We start from the raw sequence: 11070 nt of genomic DNA on the forward strand, positions 1-11070 counted from the left end.
TACTAATTCATAATTTCATATCCAGTCACATGGGCGGCAAGCCACTCCCATCCGGTCACATGGGTAGCAAGCCACTCCCATCCAGTCACATGGGTGGCAAGCCACTCCCACAAAGGAGGCCACACCCATAGAGTAGGTTCCAACAATTTTTGAAACCCACCACTGGAGCGTAGCCAGTCAGAGATGGTATTTACCAGTTCTCCCAACTGCTCAAAATTTCCACTACCGGTTCCGGAACTGGTCAGAACCAGCTGAATACCAGCTCCGTGAAGCACTCAGCCCAAATATATTCCTTGACTTTCCAAGAATGAAGGAATTTAAAAAAAAAAAACTGTTATTGTGCCATCAAATTACTCTAGCCACAAGGGGGCCATGTAACATTTCAAATTAAAGGCTACAGGAGGCCTTTGCATTTCAGTTTGAGATGGAGACAATACAGACTCATTCCCAACAGCTTGCGCCTGTATTCAACAGTGAAGAGAGACAGGCAGAAAACATGCTGCAGACAATACAGCTGCACATCACAGTCCTTTCGGCCGTCCCAAGAAGGCTTCACGCGCATTTCCACTACTCAGGTGACCCTGAGGACACAGATAAACCTCCAAGTGGCCTCAGCGACCCTCTAAAAGGATGCAAATGACCAGCTGTCTGCAAGGAGTATGAACCCTTCCATTCTCCACCATCCAGTCAGAGTTGAAGCAGCTTCTTGGATGAGAAGCAAAATGTCTTCAACGAAAAACAAAGTCAACAGACAAAAAAAACATTGTCTCCTGCTTGAGCATGGGGTTGGACTAGAAGATCTCCAAGATCCCTTCCAACTCTTGTCATTCCATAAATGGGGGATGGGGAGAAGTGACATACTTAAAACTTTTACAAGCATCCCTACAGTTACATCATCAAAATTTGGGCAAATAGCAACTGGCATGTATTTATACGAGGGTTGCAATTGCCGATTGCTTCTGATAACAAAATCAGTAGGAAAACCTGCTTCACTTAACAACTATATGTTGTCTTAATCGCAGCAACAAAAAAAAAGGTCACAAAATTGGGCACAACTGGTTTAACAATTGTCTCACTTAGCAACAGAAGTTCAGGTCAGTTGTGGTTATAAATTGAGGATAACTTTTCAATAGCAATAGCAGTTAGACTTATATACCGCTTCATAGAGCTTTCAGCCCTCTCTAAGCGGTTTACAGAGTCAGCATATCGCCCCCACAGTCTGGGTCCTCATTTCACCCACCTCGGAAGGATGGAAGGCTGAGTCAACCTTGAGCCAGTGAGATTTGAACCGCTGAACTGCAGATAGCAGTCAACTGAAGTGGCCTGCAGTGCTGCACCCTAACCACTGCGCCACCTCGGCTCTTCAAAGTTAGAAGGAAGCCCATGCTCTGCCATTCATACTTTGGACGTTAAATCCCAAAACTCAAGAACCTGGGGTAGGTTCAGTTTTTTGGATTTAATATGTTGCATGCATGAATCCAGCTCTTGTAAGTTATAAACTAATGTTACCCTTTAGTGGATGAAAGTACCCACTGTGGCTTGTTAAAAAAAAAAAACATGGTTTAGCCAATATGTATCACCCAACTATTTTCTCTAAATTAGTCCAGGGAGCAGATAATCAGAAGTTGTTGCTGTTAGTTGCAAAGTCGTGTCCGACCCATCGCGACCCCATGGACAACATCCCTCCAGGCCTTCCTGTCTTCTACCATCCTCTGGAGTCTATTTAAGCTCACACCGACTGCTTCAGTGACTCCATCCATCCACCTCATTCTCTTTCGTCCCTTTCTTCTTTTGCCCTCCATCTTTCCCAGCATGAGGCTCTTCTCCAGGGAGTCCTTCCTTCTCATCAGGTGGCCAAAGGATTTGAGTTTCCTCTTCAGGATCTGGCCTTCTAAAGAGCAATCAGGGTTGATCTCCTCTGATCACCTTGCAGTCCAAGGGACTCGCAGGAGTCTTCTCCAATACCATAGTTCAAAGGCCTCCATTCTTTTGCGCTCAGCCTTTCTTGTGGTTCTTATAATCAGAAATTATAATCTTATAATTTCTTATAATCAGAAGGCATTTATTCATTTATATATAACTTGCAAGTCATTTGACTATTCTTGAGAGAGAGAGAGAGGAAACCCAATCTATTCATTATGTTTTTCCTGTCTTAGAAACAGCTGACTTGTTTAGACACTTCAATTTTTGCCAGATAATATGCTTTTCATTGAGCAAGACTGATCACCAGAAAATCACTCTCTAATTGTCAGAACAGAACGACCGGCTCATTAAACAAATGCAAAAGTCATTGTCTTTAAACCATTAAGGCGTAAATTCCTTCCTGAGGTGGAATAATGTGATAAATTTGTTGGTTTCCAATCAATCTTGATATCCTCTATAGAGGTTTTGTTTTCTCTTATTATTTTTCCCTTGGTAACCATTTATGCAAAGCAAGGTTCTCCAACTTGATGTTGGACCGGGGAGTCAGCCAAACCGTTTGGAGTGAGGCGGCTGTGCCAGATGAACCAGGGAGCCAGCCAAGCCGTTCGCTGTTTTGCAAAGGTTTTACGGGGATGCCAAAACACCTTTCTGTGAAGATGAGCAAGAATCCAAGGAATGAACTCTGTCTTTTTGTTCTAATTTCTGAATCTCAGAAGAGCGATCTTCCAAACGTCTCTCTGAGCCAAGACTGAGTAAAAACTGGGGACAACTGGGGTACTTTAGAGACCGCCTGCTGCCAATTACCTCCCAAAGACCCATTAGATCACACAGATTAGGCCTCCTCCGGGTTCTGTCTACTAGCCAATGTCATCTGGCTACTACCCGGGGGAGGGCCTTCTCTGTGGCGGCTCCGGCCCTTTGGAACGAGCTCCCCGCAGAGATTCAGACCCTCACCTCTCTCTAGGCCTTCCAAAAAGCCGTTAAAACCTGGCTGTGTCGGCAGGCCTGGGGTCGTTGAGTTCCCTTCCCCTCTCGAACCGTGTGGCTGTTGGTTGTTTTAAATTCCCTGTACTTTTTGCTGTAGTTCTTGTGTTTCCCTTCCCCACCTTTGGGTTTGTGCACCACCCTGAGTCCCGCCGGGAATAAGGCGGCATATAAATAAAATGAACCTTGAACCTTGAACATACAGGCAAGAGAGGCATGGCTACAGACGATTGACAAGACCCAGTCTCAGAGCAGAAAGGCAGAGTCAACCCTTTCCTTGGATTCTCCTCAGAACACAAGAGAAAGGCCAGGCAAAGTACTGTTGGCCATGCTTGCAAGGAATTCTGGGAATTCTCTAGACCAGGGATGTCAAACTCCCAGCCTGCAGGCCTTATGCAGCATGCACTGGACATGCCCACATTCAGTTTAGCTAAGGGGAAAAGTCCTGATACGTCACGCGACGCCTCCATGATGACATGAGTTTAACACCTCTGCTCAAGTTCAAGGAGACTCAACATACATGAAAAGCAGGGCTTTAACTAGCAGTTATAGCAGCAGTTAGACTTATATACCGCTTCATAGGGCTTTCAGCCCTCTCTAAGCAGTTTACAGAGTCAGCATATTGCCCCCAACAACAATCCGGGTCCTCATTTTACCCACCTCGGAAGGATGGAAGGCTGAGTCAACCCTGAGCCGGTGAGATTTGAACAGCCGAACTGCAGAACTGTAGTCAGCTGAAGTAGCCTGCAGTGATGCATTTAACCACTGTGCCACCTCGGCTCTATAGGGTTATGGCCATCACCTTGACTACCAATATCCCCATTAAATTCAGGAAGACAGTTCCCCAAAACTTACTTGCTACAATTATTATTTAAAGTTATTTGCTGTCCAACTCCCTGCAACTTACTACATTTTTGTAGAGACCACTCAGAACTTGGTTTTTTGGATTTGGTGCCATACCCTTGCTCCCTTGCTTGGGATGAGTGTTTGTTCTTAGAAATGTTTGTTTACAAGAGTGAGCTGTCCCCACTCTCCATGCAGCTTGGAGATTTAACACTCTCGGGGGGGGGGGGAGAAGCAGCCTCTTCTCAATATTGTCTGAAACAACTTTTCAACGATGAAACACCTACCCCCAAATCAGGAGGCCGCTGGCTTCCTTTTTCATGTCATAGGAGAGAAGAAGGAAAGCAATAGATTTCAAAGTGTTGGGAGTTAGCACCTTCTCCTACAAAAAAAGCGGAATATTATATTTCCCTGGATGAGAAATGAAGAAACATGGTGGGGATTTTAAGGCAGGAAGCAGACTCACTCTTAATAGCCCCTATCCCTCCTCTATAGCCCACAGCAGATGTCAGCATTTAAGAGATAAAGAGTTGGGTAGGTCTATTCATAAGCAAATACCCTCACTCAAGAGCCAAACCAGGACAAAGCCATTAAGCCATAAGGGGAATTGCCCAAAGCCCCTTCATTACATCACCCAGCACGATTCAACCAAGCCTAGGACTCAAGATAACATACAAAGTTATCCTTTCATGGTCCCATGGGAGTCTGACAACCAATTAGAATACATGCCCTTGCCACAGGAACAGGAAGCTCAAATTCAAAGCCCAAGAGAAAGTGTTTATGTATATATGTGCGTATGTGTGTGTGTGTATGTACTCTCTTTTATCTCTCATCTCTTCTCTCTCTCTTTTCTCTCATCTCTCTCTCTTTTCCCTCTTCCCTCCCCCCCCTCTCTCTCCCAGGTGCTTTATTGCCCAGGACCCCAAACCATGTGGTCCTGTCCACCATCAAGCCATCTTTCCAAATAGCCTACATGTTTCCAGTTTTTCCCCACTTGGAACTGAACCCAGTAGGACTTTCCTTCCAACAAAAGGAACAATATCTCACACTAATGCTTCTCTCTGGAGTAGCAGAGGTCAAAGCCTATGCATCCCTGGGAAAAACACGTACGGCGCACGAATGTCTTGTCTTACAAATCAGCAACATTCTCCTTTTTTTTTTTTTTTTTTTTTTTTAGCTGGATGTTAAATCAGTGTCTGAGAATTTAGAGGCATCTAGGAACATCCGTTGCCAGCTCTCTTGGTGTGTCAGCTTTGTTTTGTTCTCCTCATCCTGGCACATCATTGAATGCGCTGAATAATTAAGGCGTCTCAAAAGCGCTGGTAGCCGGCGCTGAACAGATGGGCTCTAGAAAGAAACAATCCCGTCGAAGGCAGCTTGAGACAGCTCTAAGGATTAGTTGCGTGATGCAAGGCCTGCTAGTTTGGATACATTAAAGGGGGGAAGTGTGGCAATTCATGGAAGGGAAGAGGTTTGTTAGTTGAACATCCTGTGGTCATCATGAGTCATGACTTGGGCCCATTGATGTTGTCAAAGAAACTCTTTGGTGGGCCTTCTCCGGGTGCCATCGACTGCACAATGTCATCTGGTGGCTCCTCAGGGGAGGGCCTTCTCTGTAGCTGCCCCGGCCCTCTGGAACGATCTACCCCCTGAGATCCGGGCCCTCCCCACTCTCTCGGCCTTCCGAAAGTCTGTTAAGACTTGGCTGTTCCGGCAGGCCTGGGGCTGCTGATCTTGATTGACCTTCAGCCCCATTAAGAACGCGTGCATGTTGTGTCCCTTTTTTTTAATTCGTTCATCTTCATATCCGGTCACATGGGTGGCAAGCCACTCCCACAAAGGAGGCCACACCCACAGAGTAGGTTTGAACAATTTTTGAAACCCACCACTGATTATAACCCAATAAAAACGTTAAACCCATTAGTTAGTTGTATCCTTGCCTGTGAATATTCTGCAGGGGACAATGGATCCCTCCTGAATGTAGCTGTGACTTCCCAAAGCAAGGGAACAGTTCACCTTCCAGCTCTGAATATATGCAAATAATAAATTTAAGATATCTCCTGTTTCTCTCTTCCCACTCCAAGATAATATTTGGCAGAAGAGCCCAGTGACTCATCCTCCCTCTTTCCCACTGTGGTCCTGCTGTGATGAAGCTAGCTTTCCCCAGGAAAATGTGTGAGCTGTTATGCTTCCCACGCGATGGGTCTCGGGTGAGTAAATTTCCAACTGGCAGCTGGGAAAAAGCCCCCAGACTCAATGACAACAAGGCAGACACTAACAATAATCAAAGGGAACTTAGGCTGAAATAAGACTAGGGTGAAAAATGTTCAGGAGGAGGGTGATCTTAGATTTTGTTGCAAAGAGGCAAGATGCAGAAAGTCTGAGGAGCAAACTCAAAAGGTAAATACTCATTCTGTTCTGCCATTCTCTGGGGGTCTCTGGGGGCGTGGTGCAGTGGCCTAGAGGTGGAGCTCTCGCCTCACAATCAGGGGGCTGTGAGCTCGATCCTAGGTAGAGGCAGATATTTCTCTCTCTTTGAGCACACTGAGAATATATTTGCCGAACAAAACTCCGTATTGGCGACATGAAGGGCATCTGGCTCATAAACATTCAGCTTCATTCAATTGCCCAGACTCCACCCCGCAAGGAGTAAGGAGTTACTTCCCTGGGAATAAGCCCCATCACAATGATAGGACCTATTTCTAACCAGATACATACAGGATGGTGTGTATATGTGACCCAATTGAATAGGACAAGGTAGTTATGCCTAACACCGCATGCCTTCAGCAGGGTTTGAGCAGGCCTGATTCCACACAGACGCAGATCCAATTGAGAGTAGAATAGCGTATACAACTGTGGGGTAGGAAGCAAAACTATACGATGCATCTGTCTGATTGGCAGAGCTGTATGAAAAGAAAGCAGACGAACGGGACATGTGAATCAGGCTACAGGAACAATTATGTCAATTGTTCGTTGCCCAAGAAGCAGGAAATGAAGGGTCACATTTCCATGGAGACTCAAATATTGTGGACCACGAGGAGACCAACAGGGGCATTCTCATCAAAAGGCATTGCAACAACTCAGAACAAATGTATATAACACAACACTCAGACACGCACATTCTATACAGCGTTTAAGTACCAAGAAATGATGAAGGATGGAAGCATTCAAGGTCGAAAGCATAAGACCAGTTAGAAATGACGTCCGTAAACAAAGATTCTGGGTAGTCAACAGCAGTGAAACAAATGAAGCGAGAGTCCCTGAATATGCATGAGAATAGAATGGAATAGGAATAGGAATAGGAATAGAATAGGAATAGAATAGAATAGAATAGAATAGAATAGAATAGAATAGAATAGAATAGAATAGAATAGAATAGAATAGAATAGAATAGAATAGAATAGAATAGAATAGAATCATAGAGTAGAGTGGAATGGAATAGTATAGAATAGGAATAGGAATAGAATAGAATAGAATCATAGTGTAGAGTGGAATGGAATAGTATAGAATTGTAGAGTAGAGTAGAGTAGAGTAGAGTAGAGTAGAGTAGAGTAGAGTAGAATCATAGAGTAGAGTAGAGTAAGATAGGGTAGGGTAGAGTAGAATGGAATGGAATGCAATTAGAATAGAATAGAATAGAATCATAGAGTAGAGTGGAATGGAATAGTATAGAATAGGAATAGGAATAGGAATAGGAATAGAATAGAATAAAATCATAGAGTAGAGTAGAATGGAATGGAATAGTATAGAATTGTAGAGTAGAGTAGAGTAGAGTAGAATCATAGAGTAGAGTAGAGTAAGATAGGGTAGGGTAGAGTAGAATGGAATGGAATGCAATTAGAATAGAATAGAATAGAATCATAGAGTAGAGTGGAATGGAATAGTATAGAATAGGAATAGAATAGAATAAAATCATAGAGTAGAGTGGAATGGAATGGAATAGTATAGAATTGTAGAGTAGAGTAGAGTAGAGTAGAGTAGAGTAGAATCATAGAGTAGAGTAGAGTAAGATAGGGTAGAGTAGAATGGAATGGAATGCAATTAGAATAGAATAGAATAGAATAGAATAGAATCATAGAGTAGAGTGGAATGGAATAGTATAGAATAGGAATAGGAATAGGAATAGAATAGAATAAAATCATAGAGTAGAGTGGAATGGAATGGAATAGTATAGAATTGTAAGAGTAGAGTAGAATAGAATCATAGAGTAGAGTAAGGTAGGGTAGGGTAGAGTAGAATTGAATGGAATGCAATTAGAATAGAATAGAATAGAATAGAATAGAATCATAGAGTGGAATGGAATAGTATAGAATAGGAATAGGAATAGAACTTTATTGTCACTTTAAATGTACACTAACCAGCATACATTAAAATGAAATGTTGCATGTGCATGCATGCACCTGCTCACTCACCACTTCCAGGACCCCAGGCTGACCAGGCTGTGGCCCGGGCCTCAGACTGGGGGTTGGATCCCGTGCTATAAGTAACCCAGATGGACATAAGGCAATTTTAAATTCCAAAGGAAAGATGAACATTATTTAGTTGTATAATGCTGTCAAAAAAACTCAATATATTTGCATCCATGTAATGCTAGAAAGGGGAAGAGGGAAGCATTACCTAACAATAAAAATGGATATTAGATAATGTTGCATTTGCATTCTATTGTTTCAGTTAATAATTAACTTGCCCTGCTCTTTCATTTCGGTTCAACAGCTCCCACCAGTTGATTGCCACGTTCCATAAAGCTCTCTCAGAATCATTCAATTTTCCATCCCACCATCACAAAAAATAACATATTGCGTCTTTCTATTGTGGGTTCTTGCGATGCCGCAGTGTGTACTTAGGTCGGCCCGGAATTGAGACCTCCCTTTGATACTTATTGCAAGCTTTGCGAACAAAGGATCACGTCTCATAATAGTAATGATAATAATAATATTTTAAATCTGCTCTTTAAAAGAAGCGATCTGTAGAAGGCTCTCAAGTAGAAAAGAAGAAAATTGAAAAGTTACCCAGATGAAATTATTCCGTTATCGTCACTGCACTCTTTCGCTGTTTTTCAAACACATAAAAAAGCTTCATTGAGCATCGTTCACACATTACGCTAAACCACGAAACGGTCTTGCTTGTTTCTGGGTGCTGTGAATCCAGCCACTTTTATTTAGTAAACTGCCATTGATAAAGTTCTGTGCGAGACGTAAACCTAGCCAATTGTGATTGTTTAATAAAGAAAATGTATGCTGAGTTGGTGTGAATTTCCTAGCAGGTTTTGGGAACAATGACCAAATGGTTTGGAAACAAGAATTTACTCCTCAGTTATTTTTGTAAGGTATAATTACTGAATGTACAGCTGTAGAGATTAATTTGACTTTGCACTTAATAACTGTAGTTAGATTGTTGGTGGCGCAATACTGGAAGAAGGAAGACTTGCCTATAATTCAAGAATGGAAAAAATGGATTGACTATATACAAAACAAATACGGGACTAAGAAATTACAGATAGCCTATGTTTAAGATTAGGAATAATCTAAACTGCTTAAAGTTAGTGCAACAGGAAGAAGCTGAGTTTAATGCAGAGATGTTATTAACTTCTTTTTTTTTTATTTCCTTTGTCTTAATATATTTTAGACTGTATTTGTTAAAAACCTATACCATGTACGGGCTCTGGGAAGTCGGGGGGGGGGAGGAAGGGAGGTGGGGTGTTAGGGGAGAGGGGGGATATATAGTATGTGTTAGATTTTAAAGTAACGTGACTGCACTTGTATACTGTTGCTCTTTAATTTCACTGTAAAAATAGGACAAGCTGAATATATTAACAGATAGTAGAAATACACCAAAGGCAGGAGTAGAGGGATAGAAGAAAGAGGGGTAGAGAGGGTGGGAGAGAGGATGGGGGAGGGTGAGAAGGAAGGGAGGGAGTGTACTGGGAGAGAGGAGTGATAGAGGGGGAGGGGAAGTAGGGTAGAGCGGAATGTTGGAGGGAACATGGAAAGTTGGAGGGGGGCGAAAGAAAGGGTGTATGGAGGGTCGAAGAGGTACATTGGGTTTCTATTTTGGGGGGTATTGTTGACAAGAGGAATGGCTGTGTTTATTGTTCAATGTTATATGGCCCCGGTTATGCACAGTATATATGTGACTGTACGAAATGAAAATGGAAAAAAATAAAAACACATTTATATATATAAAAAAAGAATGGACACTGAAAGTCATAAATTTAGCCGAGATGGCTAAAATATCTGCATATCTTAAGCACCACTTAAACGAGAGATATAAATGAGACTGGAGAAAAATGGATTGATTATATACAAAATAAATATGGACAAACGAGACGGGGGAAAAATGGATTGATTATATTCAAAATGAATACGGGATTAAGAAATTCCAGATAGCTTATGATTAAGATCAGGAATGATATAATTTGTCTAAAGTTAGCTTAGCAAGGAGGAGCTAAGCTCAATGTAAAGAAGTTACCAATTTTCTATTCTTTTTTCCAATATATTTTAGACTGTTTTTGTTAAAGATTTATACCGTGTATGGGTTCTGGGAAGTCGGGGGAGGGAAGGCTGGGGGGGGTTGGGGGGGTTGGGGAGGAGGTGGGGAGGAAGGGAGGTTTGACGAGGGGTGTTAGATTTTAATGTAATATGATTGCACATGTATACTGTTTTTTCTTATTTTTTCTTTAAAACTAGGATATAGCAGTGGACTTATATACCGCTTCATAGGCCTTTCAGGCCTCTCTAAGCGGTTTACAGAGAGTCAGCATATTGCCCCCAACAATCTGGGTCCTCATTTTACCCACCTCGGAAGGATGGAAGGCTGAGTCAACCCTGAGCCGGTGAGATTTGAACCGCTGACCTGCTGATCTAGCAGTAGCCTGCAGTGCTGCATTTAACCACTGCGCCACCTTGGCGCAGTGGTTAAATGCAATATTAAGTATATTGTTATGGAAGTATAAATATTATCAACATAGATTGGAGTTTGCTCAGAAGCGGAAATACCAATGAGAGGAAGAGTGGGAGAAAATAAATTAAAAAAAGAAAAAGAATTTGAATCTATATCCTGAATTTGGTTGTGCTTGAGAGCCCATCTCAAACATCACTTTCATTTTTTCACATTATCAGGGTTTTTCCTGCTTCCTTCCATTCTCCCAATTACTAGTTAGGTTTGAATTTTACTTCTACTGAGGTTGCATCAAATATATATATGCTAGGTTATATTTTATTCAGCAAAATAGTTTCTTTAAATCTTTTATCCAGACATTTCTTTTCATGCTTTATTCATCCTCTCTGCTCACCCACATTTTAAATATATGCCTGTGATTCT

This window comes from Thamnophis sirtalis, unplaced genomic scaffold (assembly GCF_051295495.1).
Source record: "Thamnophis sirtalis isolate CommonGarterSnake01/CBP01778 unplaced genomic scaffold, rThaSir2_p1.2 scaffold_14, whole genome shotgun sequence".
Lineage (NCBI taxonomy): Eukaryota > Metazoa > Chordata > Lepidosauria > Squamata > Natricidae > Thamnophis > Thamnophis sirtalis.